Below are 25,048 nucleotides of genomic sequence, written 5' to 3' on the forward strand. Positions count from 1 at the left end.
TACATACTCCGCAATCCACCATACGGTGCGTGGCGGAGGGTACCACGTACCACAATGAGCATCTTCTCTCCCTGTTCGACTCCCAAACAGAACGAGGGAGAAATGACTGCCTATATACCTCTGTACGAGCCTTAATCTCTCTTATCTTATCTTTGTGGTCTTTCTGCGAAATATAAGTTGGTGGCAGTAAAATTGTACTGCAGTCAGACTCAAATGTTCTTTCTCTAAATTTCCTCAGTAGCGCTTCACGAAACGAGCGCCTCCTTTCATCCAGAGACTCCCCCACCCTAGTTCCTGAAGCATTTCCGTAACACTCGCGTGATGATCAAACCTACCAGTAACAAATCTAGCAGCCAGCCTCTGAGTTGCTTCTATGTCCTCCCTCAATCCGACCTGATAGGGATCCCAAACGCTCGAGCAATACCCAAGAATAGGCCGTATTAGTGTTTTATAGGCGGTCTCCTTTACAGATGAACCACATCTTCCCAAAATTCTAACAATGAAGCGAAGACGACAATCCACCTTCCCCACAACTGCCATTACATGCTTGTCCTACTTCATATCGCTCTGCAATGTTACGCCCAAATATTTAATCGACGTGACTGTGTCAAGCGCTACACTACTAATGGAGTATTCAAACATAACGGGATTTTTTTTTCCTATTCATCTGCATTAATTTACATTTATCTATATTTAGAGTTATCTGCCATTCTTTACACCAATCACAAATCCTGTCCAAGTCATCTTGTATCCCCCTACGATAACTCAACGACGACACCTTCCCGTTCACCACAGCATCATCAGCAAACAGACGCACATTGCTATCTACCCTATCCAAAAGATCATCTATGGAGAAACTTTCATATCAGCGCACATTCCGCTGCAGAGTGAAAATCTCATTTTGGAAAGAATCCCCCAGGCTGTGGCTAAGCTATGTCTCCACAATGTCCTTTCTTTCAGGAGTGCTAGTTCTGCAAGGTTCGCAGAAGAGCTTCTGTTAAATTTGGAAGGTAGGAGACTAGGTACTGGCAGAAGTAAAGCTGTGAGGACGGGGTGTGAGTCGTGCTTGGGTAGCTCAGTTGGTAGAGCACTTTCCCGTGAAAGGCAAAGGTCCCAGTTCGAGTCTCGGTCCGGCACACAGTTTTAATCTGCCAGAAAGTTTCATAGAACAGGTCTCTTTCACAGGAGAAACAATACGTAATGGAAACGAGATATGACAGATTTCAGAAACACCCATGATGAAACATACACATTGTGGTATTTCGATAATGTTGAATGGTAAGTTTGTGGTGGGTAGATGTACTGTCGGCTTTAAACAGATCATCGTCCTCTGAGAAAAAGTATAGCATGAGTGATACCAAAAAATGATAGTGCGTTGTACTGTGACAATGTTAATTGACGTAGTTCGGTGTACTTAATCAAGAGCATACCTCGAGTTAACATTGGCCTTACGGGTTTCGAAACTGGTCCTAAATTAGTCAGTAAATTAATTGCCTCAGGACCTGTTGCCTTAGTTATCACTAGATTCTGTTTGCAGATCAGCTTTCCATAATGTGCAGAGGGGAAACTGGTAATTGATCATGATTTTGAGATCAGTCAATCCCCTGCGTCAACAGAAAGTGAATTATTTCTGTCTCATACAACTACATTAATTGAATATTCTGCAATAACTCCACTTGAAATTATGAAGATGGTTGTACACCGCAGGCACACCTCACAAATTTCTGTCCAATCACTTTGCCTTGTATTAACTGTGCCCGTCTCGCAGTAGATCTCTCAGGGTCGTAGGTCAATTACGTCTGTCGTGACTGTGGCGAGGATCGAGGATTCTACATGTCTACAGAATAGTTTTGCAATTCTTAGGGATGCCACAATAACGTATTGCTATACTGCAATGTGAGTGAGTCGCTACACTTCGTTACAGTCAGAATGCAATGTTTACCGATTAATTACAAATGCACTGTCGCACTGTGTACGCGTCACATCAAGTTTCAAACTCGGTTTAGCCATAATGCACATCATTACAATTTTCACAAACGCCTTTCAGCCATAAATATTGTAATTCCCCTTGCATTCAGCCTCTCCCGAAATAGTGGAAGCTGCTCTTAGTCACTGGGCACTGAAACAGCTGTCAATCATGAAACATCAAAAAGCTAATTACAACCAATCATTACAACTAAAGGCTGAAAATCCATAGGTATTTAATGCGGTACGCTATTGGAAAGCGTGTGTTTCACGTTCTCTCATCATGTTTTTTAGCTTGGTAATCTCTCTCTCTCTCTCTCTCTCTCTCTCTTTCTCTCTCTCTCTCTCTCTCTCTCTCTCTCTTTCTCTCTCTCTCTCTCCATCAATGGACAGATTCACACCAATCACGCTCGATCTTTGTCAACGGGAAGACGAACGGCGGCAGGGATCTCTTTTTGGTGCAGATTCCCATGTGGACATGCGACAGTAAGCCATTCTACAGAGAGGTGACAAAAGTAGCGAGATACAACCTAATATCACGTCGGACCTCCGCTAGTCCGACGTAGCGAAGCAACTCGACGTTGTAGGTACTCATCAAGTCGTTGGGAGACCCTGCAGAAATATTGAGCCATGCTGCCTATATATCCAATCATAATTGCGAAAATGTAGCCTGTGCAAGATTTTGGACACGAAATTAACTCTCGGTTACCTCCGATAAAAGTTCAGTGGTATTCATGTCGAACTATCTGGGTGGCCAAATTATTCGCTCGAATTCTCCAGAGTGGTCTCCCAACAAATCGCGAACGAATTTGGTGCCTGGGGACCCTGTCATCCAAAAAATTGCATCGTTCTCCATGAATGGCTGCACATGGTCACCAAGACGCCAATCAGTGATCGTTTGACACCACACCAAACCAGCATGGAGTTACCACCAGGTTGCGCAGTTACTTGTTGACGCCTTAGTTCCACATCTTCGTAGCGTCTACACCGTACTGGAATCCCACCTTCAGCTCTTATCATCTGAAATAAGGGCTCATGAGATTAGGTCGCAGTTCCCCAGACGTCTAGGGTCCAACCGATATAGCCACGAGCTCAGGAGAGTCGCTGCATGCGATATCGTGTTGTTAGCAAAGGAGCTAGCCTGGGTCGCCTGCTGCCCATAAATGCCAGATTTCGCAGCACCATCCTAACAAACAAGTTTGTCGTACGTCACATATTGATTTCGGCTGTTATTTCACGCCGTGTTTCATGTCTATTAGCCATGGAAACTCTACGTAAACGCTGCTTCTCTTGGTCGTTAAGTGTAAGGCCTCAACCACGGTATCATGGGAGGTAATGCCTGATATTTCTATCCTCGGCACAGTCTTACCACTGTGGATCCTGCAATTCTGAAATCCCCAACGATTTCCGAAATGGAATGCCCCATGCGTCGATCTCCATCTACCATTCTTCATTCGAAGTCTCTAAATTCCCTTCGTGTGGTTATATAACGTCGGAAACCGTTAAATATGAATCACCTGAATACAAATTGTAATACGGCTCTTTTCTACCTTGTGTACGAGGTACTGCCGGCATACGTACATGTGCGATTGGCTACCCCATGACATTTGTCGCCTCAGTTTAGTCTGCTACCACGTTTCAGTGACAGCTTTTGGCGGGCGGAGGCATGGGGCTCCTCCGAAATGGAAAATTAATTGAAAAATATTAATTTACCCTGTTGGATCGTACATTTCTATTTGTTTCGTAAATTAATTCGCTCAAACGACTCAGCATCTAGGGTGAGCCCCATCGTGTGTGAGAGAACGAATCTGTTACTTCTTGTTTCTCTGCCTCGTGATGACTGGGTGTTGTGTGCTGTCCTTAGGTTAGTTAGGTTTAAGTGGTTCTAAGTTTTAGGGAACTGATGACCATAGATGTTAAGTCCCATAGTGCTCAGAGCCATTTGAACCATTTTTTTGTTACTTCTTGGCCTATAATCTTCTATATTTATGTTTTGGCAGATATGTAAATAAAATTTTTACTGCAATGCCTAACATCCCTTCTGTATCCATACAACGGCATAAAAACTGTATGTACCCCGTGTTATCTTCGAAAGTTGTGCGTACCTTTCCCTTCGTCATATTCATGGAACACGCGGTCAGTAGTAAAGATTGGGTAAACTCGTCTCCTATTACGTATATTGTCATCATTTGTGTAGCCTCTCTCGATGCTTATCTTTCTTTTAATGTTCAGATTCAGCTAATTCTTTTGTTGGTTTAGTTTCTAGTTCTGGTTCTTGTTGTGGGATGCTGGCGCCTGATCCATCGTTCTGTGTAGTCTGTACTATACACTGGGTGCAGCACAACTACATTGAGGGTTTTACAGTGCTGTTGTGACCGATTTGTGCGTCCATATAATATAATGAAATCTGCCAGGTTCATTGCGATAATTGCCATCTTTAATAAAAACCGCTTGGCTGCTCTTGTAAATAATTTATTCAAAGAAGGGTTAAGTAGCCTAGAAGCCACTTCATGGCTTGCGTTAAATCACCGTAAACACTTATGTTTTGCTGCTGAAAATGAGGGGGATGGGGGATGTGGTTACCAAAAGACTTAGAGCAGTTGTCTGTTGTTTTCGGACATTGGCTCCTGTCGTCCGTTTCCTCTTCAAGATATCCTCTATAGTGGTTACAGATTTGTCAGTATGCTCATCAGAAACTTTTTACCTGTGTGCTTTATGCGCATTTGCTACATTCCCTTTGCTTGTAAGGTAAGAATTCCTTTCCTATATGACCCTTATTTTGATGTTTTACCTAAGAACTCAGTTTAGATTAGCACTAGTAATACAACACGTTCATTGGTGTGTATCCTGGATTACACGCTAGAAGCTTATCTGGAAAGCTACTTCCTGTTCGAAGTAAGACCCAAAGGGAAGCAACATGCTCTATCACGTAAAGCCGGCACATGGGGGGAATTATTCTTCAATATTCCCTGTGTCGCCTCTCTGGTTCGCAATCTACACAGTGGAATTTTGGTGTGGGACGGAAACATGACTGTAGGAGAGAACTTCTTGCAATTTAATCAGCTTTAAGGAGGCCCAGGGTCCCAAAAGCAGGGTGGCTAACAGCGGAAGAAGCGGGCACCGTTAAATTGTCGCCAGCGCCAGCTGCTGCTGCTACAGCTGGGCCTGCAACAGCGCCCTGGGGACGTCCTGGGCGCCTCCTTATCAGCCCAGCACCAGCACTGTTGCTGCTTCTGCTGTTGCCTTCCGCGGGCTGCAAGCCCTGTCCCTCCAGGTTACCTCTCACAAGCTGGGAAACAACCAGACATTTTTGTATCCTGTATACGTTAAATGTAACAATTCCGTACAATAGTAGCAGAGCATGCAATGGTACAAACATGTTGTTGCCACAAATGATTGTAAAAATGTCGGAGGGAGGGGCATGAATTATGTGGGCTGGATGTGTGAAATGACTGGGCTGCGCAAGACCTGGTGATGGTGGCTAACAGTTGTGCATGTCAAGTGGGTGGAAAGTACTGCCATAGCAGATCAGAAAACTGTTAAGCTATAGCCGGCCGGAGTGTCCGAGCGGTTCTAGACGCTACAATCTGGAACCGCGCGGCCGCTACGGTCGCAAGTTCGAATCTTGCCTCGGGCATGGATGTGGGTGATGTCCTTAGGTTTGTTAGGTTTAAGTAGTTCTAAGTTCTAGGGGACTGATGACCACAGATGTTAAGTTCCCTAGTGCTCAGAGCCATTTTGTTAAGCTATAAGCTGATCCGAAAAATATTTCATGCACCCTAAGATAAACCCCATAACTTACATCGTCAGCCCTGGGTAGAGATGAAACAGGAGGGCGTGCTGAGTAGTGCGTCTGAATTTGTTGTGTGACAACTATTATACGGTTTTCAGTACAACAATTTTATTAACATTCCAAATCTTCGTTATTCGTGTCTACATATTTATTTCTCGACGTAGTCAGCCCAGTGACGAAAACATTTCTCCCACTGATGCCATCACAGTACAATGTTTCACTTCGTTGGTGGAGGCACAACCTCAACTCTGCTTGGATAGCTTCATCACTATCAAAGTGGGATCCTCGAATCTTCTTAAAGCTTTGGAAACAGATGAAAATCGGATGGGAAAAGTCGGGCCTGAATGGAGGATACTCGATGGCAATGAATCCAAGGGGTCGGATAGTTACAGATGTGGCAGCGTTAATGTGTGGTATAGCATTTTCATGCTGAAGGAGAGAGTCCTCCATATATGGACGAATTATTCGGATTCGTGCTTACCGATTTCTTGGAGGGGGAGGGGGATAGGGAACTCGCAGTGGATTATGGTGGTGCCTTTCGGCATTAAATCCAGATGCACCACACCTTGAACAACCCAGAACACTGTGCATACTAATGGCATGATCTACAGCTTTTTGGCGTTGGTGACTCTTTATTGTGTAACTACATTAATGCTCTTTTGTTTTTGGGACCAGAAGAATGAACTGATGTCGATACGGTCGTCACCGCACATAGCTATTACTCGTCTATTTATTTCACGTTTATGGGGTTAGAAATTAGATTACATCATACTGCCTCTCTCTCACCGACATCGTTACGTTACACACCGCCATGCCACACGATACATTACGGAGCCCTCTGGCGAGAGAGGAAGGCAACGTGCATCATCGAAGCGGGGAAGTCAATCGAGTAGTATTGTTTTGTAATTCCTCCACTGATATTCAGAACAGAATAAAAATTTGGAGGCATTACTTTTTAAAAAGACCTCGTAACTTTGGTTCCAAAGATGCATCAAATAATTTTTGGACCAATTTTATTTTGCACACCTAGCACTAAAAAAACTGTATGTCATTATCGATGTCCAAACGCCCAAAAGTTTGTGAGTCACCTAGTTGGAAAGAACTTATCTCCTTATGAAAGCAGAGGCCCTCTTAGTTCGAACTGTGTGACAATTACATCTTTAAGTTTTGACGCTAACTGACCCTAATGGGAGTGAATAATGTGAATCCATGCTTGTGTACAAAGATGAAGAGAAGAGGGAGAGGGTTAAACCTATACATATACGTAGGCACATCACAAGATAAACAGCTGAGATGGTCGTCACCCTCAAGTGCTTCTCGAACTGCTTCCAGGTGCACGACAAAAAAACTGATGGACTTTATTTCATAGAAATATTAACCAAATTTAAAACGCTGTTATAATCTGTTCATTAACTGACGTAATCTTGTGTTAAAGAATTTAACACAATAAGACAATTACTCACCTTGCCGGCCGCGGTGGTCTAGCGGTTCTGGCGCTGCAGTCCGGAGCCGCGGGACTGCTACGGTCGCAGGTTCGAATCCTGCCTCGGGCATGGGTGTGTGTGATGTCCTTAGGTTAGTTAGGTTTAAGTAGTTCTAAGTTCTAGGGGACTTATGACCTAAGATGTTGAGTCCCATAGTGCTCAGAGCCATTTGAACCATTTGAACTCACCTTAGAAAAAGTGCAGCATACCTTTCCCACAGTACTTCCAGTACTTAAGAATGAGACCTTTTAGTGACTTCCAAAAAGATTCACATGTATTTTCAAACCTTCTCGGAACACTGTCTCGCTGATGCCTCCCAAAAAATAAGCAGTAAAATTTCAACACCGACGCCAGTTATTACTTCTTTACTACTAACTCTAGTAGCAACACATTTTTCAGGCAGTATCCACAGGCAACACTGGATGTACCCCCAAAATTATATCATTTTATTACGTCAAAAACATGAAGATGCATGAAACGGATGTTATACACACGACAGTTCAATGAATCGAGGGTGGACGTGTTACTGGAGGAAATTAACCCAAGGATCTTCTGAAGTCGTGATTACAGTTAAACTTCATGAGTGAGAATTAGGAGCCCAAGGTCGAAACAATTTAGACTGACTACAGACAAGAGGAATTTGATGTGCGCTTTACGAAATTTTACCGAAAGTATGGAGAAAGGGGTTGTGGAACTGGGGATGGGCAGAATATTGCCTTAATAAGCAGGATGTTTTTCCTTCCTACGAGCAGCATTGACACCTAATCAAGAATCCTTCCCGAATTTACTTCCGTTATAGATCTGATGGACAGAAGGAGAGATATGTAATTAGTGTGGTTTGCTGCCATGGTAACCGGTAGCTGTGGTGGAAATCGGATCTGCATCTTAAGACTGATTCCAGTTTTAGTTCAAATTATTTGCATAGGCTTACATTAATAGACGTAGGGCTTGAATGTGTGTTTAGGCTTTGGTGGCTGTAAGGAAGGTCTTAAGAGTTGTTAGGCCACATCTTAATCTTCTTCTAGCTTACTCCAAGTTTCGTTATCCCTGCTAGGATGCTTTTCACGTTTTCGCTTGTGTTACCTAGTCACTGAACCCTGTTCAGCAACACGAAGAGCCGGCCGGAGTGGCCTTGCGGTTCTAGGCGCTACAGTCTGGAACAGAGTGACCGCTACGGTCGCAGGTTCGAATCCTGCCTCGGGCAAGGATGTCTGTCATGTCCTTCGGTTTGTTAGGGTTAATTAGTTCTAAGTTCTAGGCGACTGATGACCTCATAAGTTAAGTCGCATAGTGCTCAGAGCCAGCAACACGAAGACATTAGACATACCTGCCATCGATAGAAGCTTCCTTTACAGAATACACAAATTCTAGGAAGATATAATAATCTGTATGCTATGTACTTCTTTATTGGGACTAAACATCGCTTTCCTGCAAATTAACTACTGAAAAGTTGTTTTGGAATACCCTCGTGTCTTGCATGGGATTTTTGCTCGCTGTGCTTCGATATAAACACGAAAGCTTGGCACAACCTCTTTGCCTGTGTAGCTAAGCAACAGCCTCCTTCGCATGCCACCAGGGGCCACAGTCTCCATCGTGCTCAGTTTAATGCGTTGCGGATGAGCTCGCTCTCAGTCCACCGACAATTGTAGGATAGTCATCTAAGAAGTAGTGTTCTCAGTCGTGTCGCATGTGGATGCTATGAGCATTTGCTTAGCCTGGATATTATTTTGAGTGTTTTTGTGATTCTCTGTTCTACCAACTACTTGCCCGAGAAGTACGTCGCTGGAATTTGCTGCAAGATGTTCCTGGAACTTTGTCTGCTGTATGTGGCTGGAGAATTCCTTGAAGATGTGGTGTTAGTGATCCATAGGTATCGGAGCTCGTTGAATTTATTTTGTGAGTTTTGTTTAGTTTGTAGACTATATGAACAGCTATTCGGAGCCATCGACCTTCTCGTAGGGTTAAAAGTATGTGTGTTGTATTATTTTAGGTTTGCGTTAACCGCAATTTCGCTTAATGAATTCAGTAGTTTCAACATGGTTTCCATTGCTAAAACCGACTATGCTGCAGTTAATAGAGCAGGTAATCTAGTTCCTGTCTATCGCACCTGAATTGTGCTAGTAATGTATGTATATTACTTGTGCTGGTTACGTGTGATTTATTACACATCGGTACTCTAAATATCCGTAATTTCGATTTTACTACCTGCTATTTTAGTCTAGGTGAAGTAAGCTGTCTATATTTCATTCATACAGTCATTCATAATTATAAATATGGATGTACATATACAGGGTGTTCAGTTTAGTTGAAGACGTTGAAATATCTCGAAAACACCTCAATAATTCACGCTTAAAATTTGTTCGTATCGGAGGGGAACATCCAATGATAACAGAATCAACCCACCATCCCACACCCCACTTTGAAATCTGAAATGGGAACCCCCACATTTTATTGTACGTTACGATTGTAAGATAGATCAGTTTTATATGAAACATTTTTTCGTTACTCAACAGATTGTGCTGTAATCATAAATATCAAGATGGATAGAAAATTGTACGTTTCAAACGATATGCAGTGACACGTGACTTAAGCCCCCACCTCCATGGTGCAAGGGTAGGACAAGCAATTCTTTCGTAACTTTTAGTGGGATTGGACTGTCTATTACGATAAGTATGAGATCTTACATGGCCACGGTGAAGCGACGAGGAGTCCATTTTTCGTTTTGTCGAACGAGGGTCTCTCAGTAAGAGTTATGAAATAACTGATTGTCCTACTCTCGCAGCGTGAAGCTGGTGGATTTAATTCGACATTGGATAGCATTTTGAAACATAAGACTTTCTACTCAATCTGAGATTTTCTATTATAGCATCAACTATCGCGAAACGTAAAAAAAAAGTTTCAGACAAATCTTCTGTATTTTTGTCCATAGAATCCCAATCTGCAATAAGAAGGGAAATGGCGGGCGATCGGGTTTAGTCCCCCTCCGAGACAAATAAAAAATTTGGTTTGGAACCGATGCGTACTTTTCGAGATATTTCAATGTCTTCACATAAATTAAACACTCTGTACTGTATCTGTATGTGTATGTTTGCTTCCAGAATGAGATTTTCATTCTGCAGCGGAGTGTGCGCTGATATGAAACTTCCAGGCAGAGTAAAACTGTGTGCCGGACCGAGTCTCGAACTCGGACCTTTGCCACTCGCGGGCAAGTGCTCTACTATCTGAGCTACCCAAACACGACTCACGCCCTGTCCTTACATCATTACTTCTGGCCGTAGATCGTCTCCTACCTTTGTATGTTTGCTTGTTCCACGTCTTCTCCTAGCAACCTCGGTGTGTCAAGAACTGTCTACCCGTAACAGGTTTTGGAGTGAAAAAGCAATGAGGCACACTATGGGAGAATGCCCATTCATCTATCATTTGAGAATGAGAGCATTTAGTGACTTGCAAAGAAGTTTACACATAATTTAAAATCTTCATGAAAAATTTTCTTGCTGACAACCCCCACAAAACGATGGAAGAAGTTTATCACTTACCACGTTTTCGCTATTCATGCAGTAGAACTGCTGCATCAAGGATGGCGCTTTAATTTATAACTTATTTACTGCTAACTGCATTCGCGACACGTTTTGCAGACAGAATTCGCATAAACCACTGAATGCACCAGCAAAATTATGTCATAAGGGGTGTTGGAGGAAGTGGACAGAGACAGGAGAAGGAGAAGATGGGGAAGGAGGAGATGCACACAGGGCACAGCAGCCTACGGACAAAGGGGGTAGGAGGAGATAGTCAGAGGACGATGATAGGGGGGAGAGAGAGGACGAGATGGACATAGAGCGAGACGAAGGTGTTTAGAGTGGGGGGGGGGGGGTGGAGTTGGTGAACAGAGAGGTGGGATGGAGGAGTCTGAGACAGGAAGGGTGCAGGAGGTGATGGACAATGAGAAGGTGAAGGAGCGAATGGATTAACAGAGAACTGGACGTACATACCCATACAATGCATGGTACTGTGCTAGTTCTTTAATAAAACCAGCCTCAGTTACCACAAATTATATACACTGGACATTTTTCCTTCGCTGAGACCTTCATTCTACATAAGTCCATGGTTGACTATTTGTTCGTAATCTCGCGCTGCTTATGGAGGGAACTGCTACCTACTTATGAGAGTTCAAGTAGTCGTCTTCTGATTTACGCCAAGGTTATATTTTCATTATTTTTACTGATGCTCATTGCCTGCAGAGATCTAGTATGTCACCTAACGCATTAATCACATTTTTATTAATGTCTTATGTGTTATTCTGCAACATATGATTCTGGAATGTTTGTTTGTTCTAGGAGTACCTGAATTCATAGTGTGCTTTACTGAATTTATTTTGTGCCAGAACCACCTATTTCAAATTACAAAATTACGAAATACTAAATGTTCAGTGTTTGAATTGCTATAAATCACTGCATTTATTTGCGCCTGTGAAAGAACGAAAACACCACTTGGAAAATAAATCTCGTCTGGTTTACGGTTTTTTATGTTTTATTTTTTACCACTCCCAACCCTTTGGTTGCTGAAGATTTCAATTTTTTTTATCCAGAGTGATGGAAAACGATTAAAATTAAGAACATCAGACAAAAATTTAGTCACCCTTAGGAGACATCAGGTTAATAGCGTGAAACGTCGCCAAGAGGTTCTATTACTGTCTCAATTCGGAGAGGGAAACCATCGAAACGTTTCTTTTTTTCAGTTTTGCTACACCAGGTGAAGCCACTCGTTGATGGTCAGATCCTTTTCTTTTCTTTTTTTTTGTCATCAATCTTGTTATTGGTTTGATGCGGACCGCCACAAATTCTAATTCCTGTGACAACTTTTTTATTTCAGAGTGAAATTTCAAGGTATGTCCTCACTTAAATGCTGGATGTTCGCAAATCTCTGTCTTCCTGTACAGATTTTACCCTCTACAGCTTCCTCTAGTACCATGGAACCTATTCCCTGATGTCATAACATAATTCCTACCATCCCGTCTTTCCTTCTTCTCCGTGTTTTCCATATGTTCCTTTCCTTGTCGATTCTGCGAACCATCTCATTCCCTACCTTATTAGTCCATCTGATTTTCACATTCTTTTATAGCACCACCACACAAATGCTTCGATTCTATTCCGTCGAGATGTTCCCACAGTCCATGTTTCAATGCGATACAATGCTGTGCACCACTCTTGGCCAGAAATGCCCAGTTTGCCAGTGTCAGCCTGCTTTCTGTGTCCTCATTGCTCCATCCATCACGGGTTATTTTGCTGCGTAGGTTAGCAGAATTCCTTAACTTCATCTACTTCTTGATCACCAGTTATGACGTTAAGTATCTTGCTTTTCTCATTTCTGCTATTTCTCATTACTTTCGTCTTTCTTCGATTTACTCTCATTCCACTCGAAAGGTCCTGCTTCTTCACTTTCACTGAGGATAGCAATGTCATTAGCGAATCTTAACTTTGATATCTTTTCATCTTTCATTTTAATTCCCCACTTGAACCTTTCTTTTATTTACCCCAGTGCTTCTTCGAACAGCAGATTACTCCCTGTCTTACACATTTTTAATCTGTGCACTTCGTTCTTGGTTTTCCACTCTTACTGTTCCCTCTTGATTCTTGTACATATTGCGTATTATCCTTGTTTCCCTACAGCTTTCCCATATTTTTCTTAGGATATGGAACATCTTGCACAATTTTACATTGTAGAACGCTTTCTCCAGGTCGACAAATCCCATAAAGATACCAAAATTCGTGTGGATATGTCTAGCTTCACCTGCTGTTCCAAATAATCCAAATCATTCGAGGTGCAAAAGAGTGCTTCAGTGTTCTGCAAATCAGGAACGTATGCATGCAGCTCTGCAAACACACCAATTTGGAAGGCGGCTGTGTCCATAGCATGGATAGGTACCATGAAGATAAAGAGAAAGCGGAAAATTTGATCATTGAAAGTGTTGGAAAGAAGGTCGTGGGACATATCCAGGCGCCTCCAGCTTGAACTAAACCTGGCATATTCTGCAGATTGAACGTATTGTGCTGTCGATGCACTTTAAGGTTTGCATCATTTGGGAACAGTCAAGAATGCGATTCGTCGGATCATAGTACACTCATCCTGCCAATACCGTGCACTACTCCGTTCTTCGCCCACTGAAGAAAACCAGCTAAATTTGCAGCTGAAATCACTACATTTTGTGACGTACCCACTTCCAGATGTCTTTTGTGTGCAATTCCTGCTACATCGGAGATCTAGGAAAAAGGGAGCGTCAACCTCGGCGGCACAGTCCACATAGCCCCTGCGCGTCTCAGCATCTCTAGCTCTTCATGTCGCAGTCTCGATCGAACGCCAGATGGCACTACCAGCGCTGGCAGAGATCGCCGCTTCCGAGGGACTTGTTTCGCATCCGCACAACACAAGAAAGGCAGCTGTAAAGACCTGCGCATTAACTGCAAGAGTCTGTTCTTCCAGCTTCGAGAGCCTCTCCGGACCTCCAGAGCGGTGTTACTCATATCGTCTCAGGACGCTCTTGAAGTCCTTCGTAAGGACTAACGCCACTGTTTTCAGATTTCATCATTGTTTCCTCTGTGGACTTACGTTGCGTTAAGGGTAGGCTATTCTTTTCCTATATTGGATGTAATCATGATGACACTCTTAGATCTTGGATTATTTTCCGGCAAATGTATTTTCCTACGAAGTTCCTGTGGTGTACCAGAATACTAGAAACTGTCAAGCGTCAAGCGTCATAATCAGTGCCTAGTGAGACGCTGAACTTTGTGCTTTTTGTTCTTACTGTCGAGGAAGACGTATTTTTGTACGTCAATGAACTTGTTGAAACTTGACCACTGTGTGCCCTGTGTCCCCATGAGAGGTACATCAGATCTTTTCTCAATGTACGCAACCAAAACTGGTTTAGAAGGATATGCATTCACTTGAAACACCAGTTACTGTCGAGACTGAAACAGATTTGCATCCTCTAGTTGTGTCATTCCATCGACACAGGAAGCTTGGCCAGTTCCAGCAATCGTCAAAGCCTACATCAGCTGTCAGAACTCAGTCGCCGCCTACCACCCTGCGTACGATCCTGCCAGCTGCCAACGCAGAAGTCGATGTTACCTGTCGGCTACCACAGCCGAGTACTTAAGACTGGGCCTTCTTGTCATCCACTTTCTTGTCATCCATCGATAAGGGAAAGTGATTCTCGCACCGATTCGGTGGGGTAGTGTCGGTCTGAAGAACTATGTTACTGTATACAGAGGGGCCAACGCCATCTTGTCTTCTATATTATGCGGTACTGAATAAATAATTTACGAATTCTTCCACCACTTCTGCCTAGAACAAATTCGTTCTATGGTTAAAAAACAAAAAAGTTGCTTTCAAGTTTTACTAACATTCGTTCCTTTTGTAACGAGCTGTCACATACAGGGTGAGTCACCTAACGTTACCGCTAGATATATTTCGTAAACCACATCATATACTGACGAACCGATTCCACAGACCGAACGTGAGGAGAGGGGCTAGTGTAATTGGTTAATACAAACCATACAAATATGCACGGAAGCATGTTTTTAACACAAACCTACGTTTTTTTAAATGGAACCACGTTAGTTTTGTTAGCACATCTGAACATATAAACAAATACGTAATCAGTGCCGTTTGTTGCATTGTAAAATGTTAATTACATCCGGAGATATTGTAACCTAAAGTTGACGCTTGAAACCTCCGACGTTCAGTTGCGTGTTGTCACAAACACGGGCCACGGTCGGCGAGCAGCATCTGCAGGGACATGTTTACGATGACGACCGTGTTTACGAGTGTGGCTGTAGTGCACTGTTGTGGTTTCGTCTAGCTGTCGCAGTGTCCACATGTAGCGCTTGCTGCTATTGTTATTCTGCATTCGTCTCCGCACGCAGACTAACTGTAGTACACCGTGTTACCAGACGTCTGTGACAGTGTAGTGTTGTAGGAACTGTGACCATGGTGTATTCGAACTCTGAAAAGGCGGAGATGATACTCATCTATGGCGAGTGTCGACGAAATGCAACTGAAGCGTGCAGGGTGTATGCAGAACAGTACCCGGACAGAGAGCATCCAACGTGCCGCACATTGCAAAACATCTACCGCCAACTGTACGCAACAGGTATGGTCGTAGCACGCAAACGGGTCCGTAACAGGCCCGTCAAAGGAGAAGCGGGTGCTGTTGGTGTGTTAGCTGCAGTTGCCATGAACCCACACATGAGTACACGGGACATTTCGAGAGCCGGTGGACTGAGTCAAAGTAGTGTCATGCCCATACTGAATCGTCACCGCTTTCACCCGTTTCATGTGTCGCTACATCAGCAATTACATGGTGATGATTTAATTATCGAGTGCAGTTCTGTCAATGGGCATTAACAGAGAATGCGTTTGCAGTTCTACCTGTTTACCGATGAAGCGGTTCAAATGGTTCAAATGGCTCTGAGCACTATGGGACTCAACTGCTGTGGTCATAAGTCCCCTAGAACTTAGAACTACTTAAACCTAACTAACCTAAGGACAGCACACAACACCCAGCCATCACGAGGCAGAGAAACGATGAAGCGGGTTTCACAAACCACGGGGCAGTGAATCTACGGAACATGCATTATTGGACCGTGGACAATCCTCGCTGGCTCAGACAGGTAGAGCGACAGCGACCGTGGACTGTAAATGTATGGTGCGGAATCATTGGCGACCACCTCATTGGTCCTCACTTCATTGCAGGGGCCCAAACAGCTGCAACATACATCGCGTTTCTACAGAATGACAGAATGATCTGCCAACGTTGCTCGAAAATGTCCCACTTGAAACGCATCGACGTATGTGGTATCAGCATGATGGTGCACCTGCACATTCCGCAATTAACACTAGGCTGACCCTTGACAGGATGTTCGACGGGCGTTTCATAGGACGTGGAGGACGCATAAACTGGCCAGCCCGTTCTCCTGATCTTACACCTCTGGACTTCTTTCTGTGGGGTACGTTAAAGAAGAATGTGTACCGTGATGTGCCTACAACCCCAGAGGATATGAAACAACGTATTGTGGCAGCCTGCGGTGACATTACACCAGATGTACTGCGGCGTGTACGACATTCATTACGCCAGAGATTGCAGTTGTTTGCAGCAAATGATGGCCACCACATTGAACATCTATTGGCCTGACATGTCGGGACACACTCTATTTCACTCCGTAATTGAAAACGGAAACCACGTGTGTACTTGTACCTCACCTCCCATGGTAATGTAGATGTGCGTCAGTGAAAAAGACCAACAAAAAGGTGTTAGCATATGGATGTAATGTGCTGCTCCAGTCTCTTCTGTACCTAAGGTCCATCACCTTTCCCTTTGGATCCCTACGTAATTCGGTGCTCTCCGATACACACGATCGAACAGCGGGGGAGCGGTACTCAAGCGTCAACTTTAGGTTACAATACCTCCGGATGTAATTAACATTTTACAATGCAACAAACGGCACTGATTACGTATTTATTTATATATTCAGATGTGCTAACAAAACGAAAGGGGTTCCATTTAAAAAAAACTAGGTTTGTGTTAAAAAACATACTTCCGTGCATTTTTTTATGGTTTGTATTAACCAATTACACTAGCCCCTCTCCTCACGTTCGGTCTGTGGAATCGATTCGTCAGTATTTGATGTGGTTTACGAAATATATCCAGCGGTAATGTTAGGTGACTCACCCTGTATTGCTTCATTATTTGTATGAGCTTGATACTTTTGCTGGGAGTGCAGATTTTATTCGATTTCTAGAAGGGAAAGAGTAAGTCTTGAGTGGTCGACAGTGAAGTGTTTGGTGAGCAGAAAGCTTTCACCCTACTCAAACGCACGGAAAAACAACCTCCTGAGAGATGCCCAACTTTCCCGAAAGCCCCTGTTTCTCGAAATATCATTGTGATCAGTTACTGGCGCTAAGCGGTTGCAATAGGCGTGTCTCGCTGGCTGCCACAACTTTCGACTGTGGGCACTTGGGTGCGAAATTTGCGTTTCTGTCAACACATTGCTGCATTGCTGGCGGCGTGAGAGAGTTCGTTGTTTTCCCTATAATTTACCTATTGCCCATTCCAAAGTATCGCTCCCAACGCAAAATATTGCACGAAAGATGCTAACGAATTCCGAGAGAGACTGTTTGCCACATGTAAGAACCTAGCGATTCGAAATACGGTCTTTTGTATGGCTTGAGATAGACGTTTCTGTAGCGTTCTCCAGTTCTTATGTGGGTATCGAGTATTCTCACTGGCAGCGGCTCTCAGTCACCACTCTAAATGGCGTTTTGGAGTTGTGAGCAGTTCAGAATTTGGATTTGTTGTCTGTTCGCTTCCCAGCTCTTGTCTCGTGCTGAATGGCGACCACTAGCTTTACTTGGAAAAAATGAATGTCTCTCAGTCTGTAGCACAATCATCTTCTGATCAGCTCGCTTTTAACTAATTACGTTACACATCTTGTATGTTCACTTCTTTGTATTTAATATTTGTCTCGTTTGTCTTAAAACTGCGAGCTGCTCGGATGTAGAAGCCTGATTCCTTTTCCTTCCTGCAGTCCTCCAGTCAAATACATCTCATGCAATGCTTAACGTAATTTTACTTAAGTTTACTCCATTTTTAAGACATGCTATTTATTTTCTGTAGACTGGAGCAAATAAAATTTTACATTCACAGTCTTTACTCCTATTTTCAGATCGCTAATTTCCTACAACTCCCCCTTGATTAGGCGGCCCTTAAATAGTAAATATTACCATCCATCTTTTTGTAGGGTGCTGCTTCAGTGTGATGAGTTCCCACTGTGTACAAGGGCTAAGCATTGAAATCTGTAGCAATTTGCGAAAGAATTGCAGTTCTATCATGCTGAACGTTTCTGTTCAGTCGTCCTTGGTCCCATTCTTGCAGGATCTTTTCCGACTGCAGCGATGTCGCAGATTTGATGTTTTACCGAATTCTTAATATTCACGGTACACTCGTGAAATGGTCGTACGGGGAAAATCCCCACTTCATCGCCAACTCAGAGATGCCATTCCCCATCGCTCGTGCTCCGAATATAACATCACTTTCAAACTCTTGATGATCTGCCATTTTAGCAGCAGTAACCAGGCACTTATTGTCTTATATCGGCGTTGCCGACCGCAGCGCCGTATTAGACTGCTACATACCTCTGTATTCGAATACGAAGGCCTATACGAGTTTCTTTGGCGCTTCAGTATATTTTGAACCCTTTTCCATTCTGTTATTGTGCTATTATTCGTGTTAACTGTGTCATACGATCCTTGACGGAACGTTTGTATACTTCCCATCGCCTTTCAGCTTACATTCATCATAGCTAGTTACCCGTTTTCTTTCATTGGTCATAATTCCAAATAACTTTCTTCACTTTACAACCACTTAACATAATTTTGGGCATCTGACTGCGTCTTTGTAAACTACTAAAATAACTAAACTCCCAAGGTTTCGTCCAACTTGCTGCGGTCATCTTCAGGGTGGTTCGCTGCTGACTTAATGTGTTTCTGCGAGGCCCTTCCCAGTAAATGACCACTTAGTTTTCGTGTTGGACCTTGTGCCAAACGAGTAGTTTCAATTCCTAATCAAATTTCGGCTTATTAGCAACAGTTAGGAGAAAACTGAATTCTGTCCACTAAATAAACAAGTGTGCAGGAGCCAAACGTTACCAAAGTACTGTGATTTCGGTGTACAGTTGATATTACACCCTTCTCAGCAGGTGGCGCTATAGTTCAAGAAGATTTTCTCGTTGCAGTGAGAGAATACGAGTGATCTGAGGAGCCCACTGGCACCGCCACAGTTTTCAACGGGTGACTGAGCGGCGGCGACCGTGGGCTGTCTGGCCAGGAGGTGGGATACGGCGCGATGGTCGAGGAATGTTTTTGGCAGCGAAAAGGCAACGCGAGTCAGTGGTACCTACTGCCAGAACTGGCCAGCCAGTGTTGCCCGGAGTTGCCCGGACAGGCGAGAACTTTGTGCCTGGAGTGACCGTGCAGTGATGAACACTGCGTGCGACTTGTGCTGCGAGCTCAACATGTCCAACTCACCAAATGAAACTCTCACATTAGACGGACATCTTGCTGCCTACAAAGTGAATTGCCTGAATTTGCCATCTGGTAATGTTATGCATATAAATTCAAAAATGGTTCAAATGGCTCTGAGCACTATGCGACTTAACTTCTGAGGTCATCAGTCGCCTAGAACTTAGAACTAATTAAACGTAACTAACCTAAGGACATCACACACATCCATGCCCGAGGCAGGATTCGAACCTGCGACCGTAGCCGTCGCGCGGTTCCAAACTGAAGCACCTAGAACCGCTTGGCGACACCGGCTGTCAACATACGATTTTATTCTTATTAAAGTAGGCTATTGATACTGATTGGTCACAGGAGACTTTACCCAAGTAATATGAGAATTTAATGAAATGGTAATCAGTTAAGGTGTTACATTACTGCGCTCATTTTGATGTAAATCTTTTGGAACCGTTTTTCTTCATATTTGGTAAACATGACCAACAAGAAAAGATTTTCAGGAAAAAGCGGTATGCCTGTTATATATATATATATATATATATATATATATATATATATATATATATATATATATAGTTTAGATGTAACATAATACACAACGTGATGTTTTCTGCACGGTCATAATTCCACTACCGAGCGAGGTGGTGCAGTGTTTAGCGCACTGGATTCGCATTCGGGAGAGCGACTGTTCAATCCCTTGTCCAGTCATCGAGACTTAGCTTTTCCGTGATTTTCCTAAGTCGTTTCCGGCTAATGTCGGAATGGTTAGTTTGAAGAGCATGGCCAATTTCTTTTCCCATCCTTGAATCACTAGAGTTTGTGATCCGTTCTCTTACGACTTCGATGTCAACGGGGCGTATAACCCAATCTTCCTTCCTTCATTACTGCACCACTAATTGGACTATGGCTGTCAGTATATGTTAACCGACCACTCTTCAACGACTGACCTGGTGCCCAGGGAGAAATAAGCACTAATGGGTTGCTTTGGATATATGCAGGCCTACTTGAAAATACTAACCAACCTAAAACATAATACTCACAACAACTACATTTATTACTATACAAATGAATTAAATATTGATATAATGTTGTTTAGTACACTGTGCTTAGTCACAAGTATACATGCAGTGCACCCATAACATCCTGTACATAGCTCACACGGACAAGATTGAACTACTTGGAAATGAACTGTTCTTATACTTACGAGCCAAAACGTTATGACCACATGTTTAATAGCTTGTTTTTCCTCTGATTCTGCGTGTCAGGGATTCGAAAGTTGGCTGGTAGGCTCATGGAATTATGTGGAACTAGATGTCTACTCACAGGCCGCGGAATTCATCCAAATAAGGGGCCGTTGAATTTCGTACGTGGTTATGGCACCCAATAGCTACCCAAATGGGTTCCATAGAATTTACATCAGGCGAATTTCGTCGCCGAGACATCAATGTGAGTTCACTGTAATACTTCTCAAATCACCGTAGCATGGTACTTTGCTCCGAGACACGAACAATTATACTGCTGAAAGATGATATCGCCTTCGGGGAAGACATCAAGCTTGAAGGGAATCAGGTGGTTCGCAGCAATCAGGGTGTCTTCGATTACTGCATGCAAGCGCACGAAAATGTCTCCCATAGCATAATAGTGCTCCTACAAACCTGCGCCCTTGTGTGCTCCACATTTTGAGCTGCCGTTTGTCTAAATGAAGACGTTTGTGGGCCTATAATAGCAAACGGTTACTAACCCTAAGATCCGACTGCTTCCATTCGTCGATGATCCAATCCCGATGGTCCCTTGTCCAATGCAGTCGTGATTGCCAATGTTGATGGGTCAACACGTGAACACGTAGGGGTGGTCTGCTGCGGAGCTCCATGTTGAACAATGTACGATGATGTTGTGCTCCAAAACACTTGTATGTACACTAGCATTGTGCTCTTCCGGCAGAGATGCCATAGATCTCCATCTGTCTTACTTTGCAGGGCAGACAAGCCTCCCATTCTGTAAAGAGTCGTGCACGTTCGACCATTAAGCGCCTAGTGGTAGTTTCACTGTCTTTCTACCTCTTTTCGTAGATACCCACGACAGTAGCACGTGTAGATTCGACAAGCTCCGCCGTTTTCGATGTACTCTTTAACAGGCTCTGCCTTATAATAATCAACCCTTTATCAGACTCTTTTTTCTCAATGGATTTCATTTAAAGCCCATATCTTCGCTGGTGTGATGGCCGTCCGTGTCTGCACCGTTTACAGAAGTTTAATACTGAAAGATGTGCCCTCACCGCGCTGAGTGGCACCATGGTTTAAGGCGCCATGTCACGGATCGTGCGGCCCCTCCCGCCGGAAGTTCGAATCGTCCCTCGGGCATGGGTGTTTCTGTTGTTCTTAACGTAAGTTAGTTTAAGTGGTGTGTAAGTCTATGGACCGATCACCTTAGCATTTTCGTCCCTTTGGAATTCACAAACACATGCGCCCTTAACGCCACCAGGCGGTATTCAACATCGTGATGGGTAGTGATCATAATGTTTTGACTTACCAGTGTAAATGGAATCGGTAAATGTTGTCATCCATATTCATTTCCTTCGGTCAGCACCTACTCCTCTCAGTTCCAAAATCACCTATGTTAAAGATTATTGAAGGCTTTCTCCCTCTCCCTGCGTTGAAGATAGACCTCAGACCAGTCTCAACGTGCTGATGGCGCGATGGAGGCTACACCGTCGTTCAAAGAGGGTGGTAGGAGCTCTACCAAGATGCTACAACTTACTGCACTGCTTCCTTACAAGCTTTCGCCACATAGACACCAAATGGTTCAAATGGCTTCAAGTACTACATATGAGGCCATCAGTCCCCTAGACTTAGAACTACTTAAACCTAACTAACCTAAGGACATCGCACACATACATGCTCGAGGTAGGGTTCGAACCTGCGACCGTAGCAGCAGCGCGGTTCCGGACAGAAGCGCATAGAGCCGCTCGGCCACAGATGCCGGCACACCACTTCAGCGGAACGATTTGCATCCCTGGTGGAGAATCACATTATGGCTGGTACCAGTGCTCCAAAGCGACATGTATGCGAGTAGTAATAGTTCTCTGGTAATTTCATTTGTTGTTGGATGTGCTCCTATCTTGAAACCAATTTTAGTTTAGCAACCATATGTACACTACTGGCCATTAAAATTGCTACACCGCGAAGATGACGTGGTACAGACTCGAAATTTAACCGGCAGGAAGAAGATGCTGCGCTACGCAAATTATTAGGTTTTCAAAGCATTCACACAAGGTTGGCGCCGGTGGCGACACCTACAACGTGCTGACATGAGGAAAGTTTACAACCGATTTCTCATACACAAACAACAGTTGACCGGCGTTGCCTGGTGAGACGTTGTTGTGATCCCTCGTGTAAGGAGGAGAAATGCGTACCATCCCGTTTCCGACTTTGATAAATGTCGGATTGTAACCTATCGCGATTGCGGTTAATCGTATCGCGACGTTGCTGCTCGCGTAGGTCGAGGTCCAATGACTGTTATCAGAATATGGAATCGGTGGGTTCAGGATGGTAATACGGAACACCGTGCTGGATCACAACGGCCTCGTACCACTAGCAGTCGAGACGACAGGCATCTTATCCGCATCGCTGTAACGGATCGTGCAGCCAGGTCTCGATCCCTGAGTCAACAGATGGGGACGTTTGCGAGACAGCAACCATCTTCACGAACAGTTCGACGACGTTTGCAGCAGCATGGACTATCATCTCGGAGCCCATGGTTGCGGTTACCTCTGACGCTGAATCACAGACAGGAGCGCCTGTGATGATGTACTCAACGACGAACCTGGATGCACGAATGGCAAAACGTCATTTTTTCGGATGAATCGAGGTTCTGTTTACAGCATCATGATGGTCGCTTCCGTGTTTGACGACATCGCGGTGGACGCACATTGCAAGCGTGTATTCGTCCTCGCCATACTGGCGTATCACCCGGCGTGATGGTATGTGGTGCCATTGGTTACACGTCTCGGTCACCTCTTGTTAGCACTGACGGCACTTTGAACAGTGGACGTTACATTTCAGATGTGTTACGACCCATGGCTCCACCCTTCATTCGAACATTGCGAAATCCTACATTTCAGCAGGATAATGCACGACCGCATGTTGCAGATCCTGTACGGCCTTTCCGGACACAGAAAATGTTTGACTACTGTCCTGGCCAGCACACTCTCCACATCTCTCACCAATTGAAAACGTCTGGTCAATGGTGGTCGAGCAACTGGGTCGTCACAATACGCCACTCACTACTCTTAAGGACATGTGGTATCGTGTTGAAGCTCCATGGGCAGCTGTACCTGTACACGCCGTCCAAGCTTTGTTTGACTTAATTCCCAGGCGTATCAAGGCCGTTATTAGGGCCAGAGGTGGTGGTTCTGAGTACTGATTTCGCATGATCTATGCACCCAAATTGCGTGAAAATGTAATCACATGTCAGTTCTAGTATAATATATTTGTCCAATGAATACCCGTTTATCATCTGTAGTGTATAATTTGCCCGCCTCAGCGATTAGGAGCACGAGTTACAAGGAAATATTATTGATAACGGAGACAGCTCGACCTCTGTTATAAAGGGAGAGGTGGGAGTGTGCCGTTACCAGCCAGCCAGCCAGCCGAGAGCAGACGAAGTTGCGATATCAACGGCGGGAAACGTTTTTCCCTATCAGTGAACTCGAAGCTTTAATTGCCCTTCCATTAACCCAAATATCGGACTAATGGCCCGGAGGACGATGAGGTTGTTAACCCATTAAGGTCGTCGATATGGACGCCCCCTCCACCTGATGGACGACCCGATTATATCTGGTCGTAAATCAGTGCTGCAAGTGGCCATGTCGACTGCGAGCCGTCGTGGTAACATGTCACTGCTCATGGAAACACATGGACTCGAATGTTGCAGCCCGCAGTTAGTGCAAGCGATCATCACTGTAACGTCTGAGGGAAGTTCCAAGAACTGTAATAGCTATGATGCCAAACAAACATAACCCGATGGAGGAAGCCAGGATTTTTGGCGTATTTCCCGGACAGTTGGACTAATTTCTGTGATCATAGCACCATTTAATAGATATTATATCTAATTTTGCAGAAGGTAATCTGTTTTCGAAAATTCTGTTGTACTGACAGTAGTCTTCATTCGACTGGCTGGATTTAGAAAACTTCACTGCTTTCGACTGTTAAAAATTATCACCATAAAGTAGTTAATACAGAAAATACAAAACGCAAAGTTTTTGGAACGGATTCCACGTAACAGATTAATATTCATCGTAGCCTACTATTGGGTCTCTCCACAGAAAAGTAAAATATTCTACAAATATACTTAATTTCTGAGCACAAGGTCACACATTTAAATCCATAACATTAAACCATGAAGATTATAAAGTAATTTTACCCACATGACCGACCAAAGAGTAACAATATTGCAAGAATTTAATTTGGTTGTGCATTCAACACACAATATACAACAAACAAGGAATCGAGAATATAAAATACAAAGTTTTTCATGCAAAATTGTCTATTTGACCACAGTATTCAATTAATTTAATCACAATGAAATTATTATCGGAAGAGATCTGTCCTAGGAATTTTCTAAGAACCCAAGGCGACAGAACATAGTGCAAAAACAAGACAACAAGTAAAAATTACAAACAAATTTTACACAGTAGATGAAATGGTAAAATAATGTTAGGAAGAACTCTGCTTGTAACTGG

Source organism: Schistocerca cancellata, chromosome 5, assembly GCF_023864275.1.
Source record: "Schistocerca cancellata isolate TAMUIC-IGC-003103 chromosome 5, iqSchCanc2.1, whole genome shotgun sequence".
Taxonomy (NCBI): Eukaryota; Metazoa; Arthropoda; class Insecta; order Orthoptera; family Acrididae; genus Schistocerca; species Schistocerca cancellata.